The sequence below is a fragment of the Oryctolagus cuniculus genome, chromosome 8, assembly GCF_964237555.1.
Source record: "Oryctolagus cuniculus chromosome 8, mOryCun1.1, whole genome shotgun sequence".
NCBI lineage: Eukaryota > Metazoa > Chordata > Mammalia > Lagomorpha > Leporidae > Oryctolagus > Oryctolagus cuniculus.
The window spans coordinates 40,559,920-40,563,816 of record NC_091439.1 but is presented as its reverse complement, the minus strand read 5'-3'; the positions used below and the strand labels follow the sequence as shown (position 1 = coordinate 40,563,816).

General features: G+C 35.7%; 1 pseudogene; it reads left to right on the top strand.

The window, feature by feature from the left end:
• The first annotated feature begins 915 nt into the window (after window positions 1-915).
• LOC100345442 (tRNA (cytosine(38)-C(5))-methyltransferase pseudogene) lies at window positions 916-1,813 on the top strand (annotated as a pseudogene).
• The last annotated feature ends 2,084 nt before the right edge of the window (window positions 1,814-3,897 follow it).

The following is a 3,897-nucleotide window of genomic DNA, read 5'->3' as shown; positions in this document are numbered from 1 at the left end:
TTAATCTTTTTACTAATCACCTAGATGTCACAAACTAAGTGCTCAATAAGCTTAGTACATCAGAACATTATATGTTATCTGGCCTGAGACAAACAAATGAGTAAGATATAGAAAATTTACACCCTAAAGAAAATATTGATTAATTGGCCTACATTAATGTTAAATACTTTCAACAATCAAAACATGGTTTTGAGAGTGGAGCAGTAAGCCCACATACAAGGAAGAGAGTCCTACAATGCAGATGTCTGGTCAAGTACTCATGTTCAGAAATATAAAGTTCTCCTAAAATTCAATTTTAGAAACAGTCAACCTAGCAAATAAAACAGGCAAAACACAAATAAGTGAATAAGTGTTAAACAACTAAGACATCTCAATGGCCAATACAAGTATGCAAAGGGTTGCAAAAACACAATGAGTTGATTCTATCTACTTTTCAGAATGTCTAAGATGAAAATTTCAGACCATGCAATGGAGCCTCTAGAACAGGATGAATACAATGTTGGCAGAAAATGTAAACTGGCACAGAAACACCTTTGCCAAACCATTGCATGGTGGTGTTCCGTAATCTGAGTGTACTCATAGGCATGCCTTATGACACAGCCATTCTATTATAGGTGCACCCAAAATAGATGTCATAAAAATATGTATAGGGCAGGCCTTGCCCTGAGGCTGTGGTGGTGGCAAGTGGATGGCAGCCCTGCAGGTGCTGGAGCTGTGTACAGCTGCACTGGCGGCACACACCATGTGCTGAGAGAAAGCAGTGTTCTTGCACAAGTGGTGGCTGCCAGTGATGCGAACGCCATCGCTAGTGAAGTATACCAGTATATTTTTCCCCACACATAGCGACAAGCAGAGACCATTGAATTCATTCCTTCTGGCACTGTACTAGAAGAATCTCACAGGTTCTCTTTCAATATGATTTTAATGAGCCCTCCCTGTCAGCCATTCACAAGAAGTAGCCTTCAGGGCGATATGACTGGTCCAAGGACCAGTAACTTCTTATATATTGTAGATTGTTCTCCCCAGATTAAAAAATCTCCAAACATTCCGTTAAGGAATGTTAAGGGCTTGAAGTATCTTCTATAAGAGCTTTATTGATACAAACAATAAAAAACTGTGGCTTTCAGCACCAAGAATTTTTATTATCTGCAACCTCTCTTGGCATTCCAAATTGAAGGCTGCTGTATTTTCTTGTTGCAGAACATCAGTCAGAGCTCAGGTCCCTGGTCTGGTACTGATGGAGTTACCCAAAGTTGAACCTGAACATCTATAAAAATATGCAATCCACAGAAAACTGAAGAAAAGGAAATCCAACCCGGTATCTGTTTTGGTAGCAGCATGCAGTGTTCTGGAGAAGGTAGGATTCTTTTAAATCTTGAAACTGCAGAAGAAATTGAAAGGAAACGTCAACAGGACAGAGATCTCTCTGTACAAAGGCTGAAAGATTTCCTTGAACGTGACATTGAGGTCAATTTTTACCATGGAAGTGACTGCTGCTAAATGCTCTTTCCTTAGATATTGTTAAGAGCACTTGTAGAAGGTCCACTTGCTTTACCGAAGGTTAAGGAAGCCACATGGAAGGGACAGGATCTGTATTACAGACCAGAGAGGATGTGCAGATTGAGCCTGTCTACAAATCGTTTCCCAATTTGCCACAAGAAGAAAAGATAGGAACCTTGTCAATGCTTACACTGCAATACCTCACTCCTAAAGAAAGGGCAAAGCTTTTTGGATTTCCTCCAGAGTTCAGATTTCCTGAGTAAGTACCAAGTGCGGCAGCATTGTCATCTACTTGGAAATAGTCTCAATGTGCGTGTAGTAGCTAAACTAATCAGGGCGCTGTGTGGATGATTTTGAAATAACTCTGAAAGATAGTTACGGTATCCATTCAGGTAGATAGTGATTCTAAAATTGCTTGAAAATAATTCTGATGAAATTCAACTAAACTATTTCAAGCTTTCTTTGATAAAAAATTTGGAATTTATCACAAAAATATCAATTTGTTTCCTTGAATTTATATTATTGTATTTTGTGAAGTGCAAATTAGTGTTATACTTATGGAAAGTATATTTTCATATAAAATTGTTAAATATATGTGTGAAATACTATCTAGAATATATGGCTTAGATAAATTCAGGAACTTTAGAGTTTTAATGTAAACATGAATATTTTATAAATTGTCATAACAGACATAATATAATGAAACTGAGAAATTGTATATCTTCATGTTAATTAAATGTTTTACAAATCTTACAATTTTTTTGTTAAAATGATTATTTTGCTAAAATTATTTTTATAAAAATGTATTTGCTAAAATGATAATTGTAGCCTGTTTCAAAAATTGAATATATTACTGAATGTATTGCTTTACTGGCATCCCATATGACTGCCAGTTCGAGTCCTGGCTGCTCCATTTCTAATCCAGCTCTCTGTTAATGATCCTGAGAAAGCAGCGGGGGATGGCCCAATGGCTTGGACCCCTGCACCCACGTGGGAAGCCAAGAAGAAACTCCTGGCTCCTGGCTTCAGCCTGGCCCAGCCCCAGGTCTTTGCGGCCATTTGGGGAGTGAGCCAGTGATGGAACTCCTCTCTTTCTCTCTCTCTCTCTCTACCTCTGTCTGTAACTCTGCCTTTCACATGAATAAAGAAAGAAAAAACCAATTTTTTAAAAAAAGAAATGTCATTAAATAGTCAGTATGATATTTATCAAGAAATCAAGAATATACAAAATTAAAATCATCATGTCTTGAAAACTCATAAAAAGCTATTGCCCTTAGCTGGAACTTTCAGACTTGAGATTAATTAGCATGGGATTCTAACTGCAAAAATTAAAAAACATTGAAATAAAATTGTACTTTTATTTAAGGTTTCTTAAAAGGAAGGAACCTTATTCAATTACAACCTTCTTAGACAAACAGTGAATTTCTGAGAGATGTAAAGGACTCCTATCATGAAAAGATATGCATTATTGTGTTAGCATATATTGATCCATATTACCAATGAAAACTTTTAAAAATGTGTCAACAAAATTTAAGTTTAAAATTATTGTGTAAAACAAAAAAATTCAAGTAGAAGTACTGAGACATTTTGAAGAAGACACACCAAGAGCTCAGGATCAAACATTTCTTGTTGCATAAGTCATATTTTATTTGCAGAACTTTGTGAAGCATTCATAACAAAGTGTGAGGCTCACCTGGTTTCAGTTTCAAATAAACCTGAGACTCAGGTTCAACAAAAGTTTTGCCAAGGTTCATGAACTTTCATCAAATGTGCGCTGATTTTTTTTTTTCAGAAATTGGACCAGCCAATAAGTTTTACCATGTATGGACTAGATTTCTTTGCACATGAAAACTTGTAAATGACAGACGAAGGAGATTAAAATAAAAGTATTCTGCTTACTCTTTATAAAAGTCTCTGCTGCAATTTTTTCTTCCCACTTTTTTTTTGTTTTGTCAGTTTTACCATGGCAAAAAGAAATACATTAATTTGATATTTTCTTTTTTCTGTATAGAAAACTCTGCAGAATTAATATCACTTGGGATGCTACTTTCCATGAAAAATAAAACACATGGGAATGAATGTCTGTGATTGCATTTATATAGCACTAAAAGTACCAGCAATTACTGTTCAGTTACTGGTTTAAATACTTTACATACACTGTAGAATTTATTTTTATTGTAGTTTTATATAGTTGGTCATTTTTACAGGCAAAATTGAGTTTCAGGGAGGTTAAATAATTTGTCCAATGTAAAGCAACTAATAAGTTGTTATCTATATATATAATGGATGTCTACTTGTGAATTTTTTAGAACAACTAAATTTAATGCATAAAGTTAGCAGGCTAATCCTCTGCCTGCGGTGCCGGTACTCTGGGTTCTAGTCCCGGTCCGGGTGCCG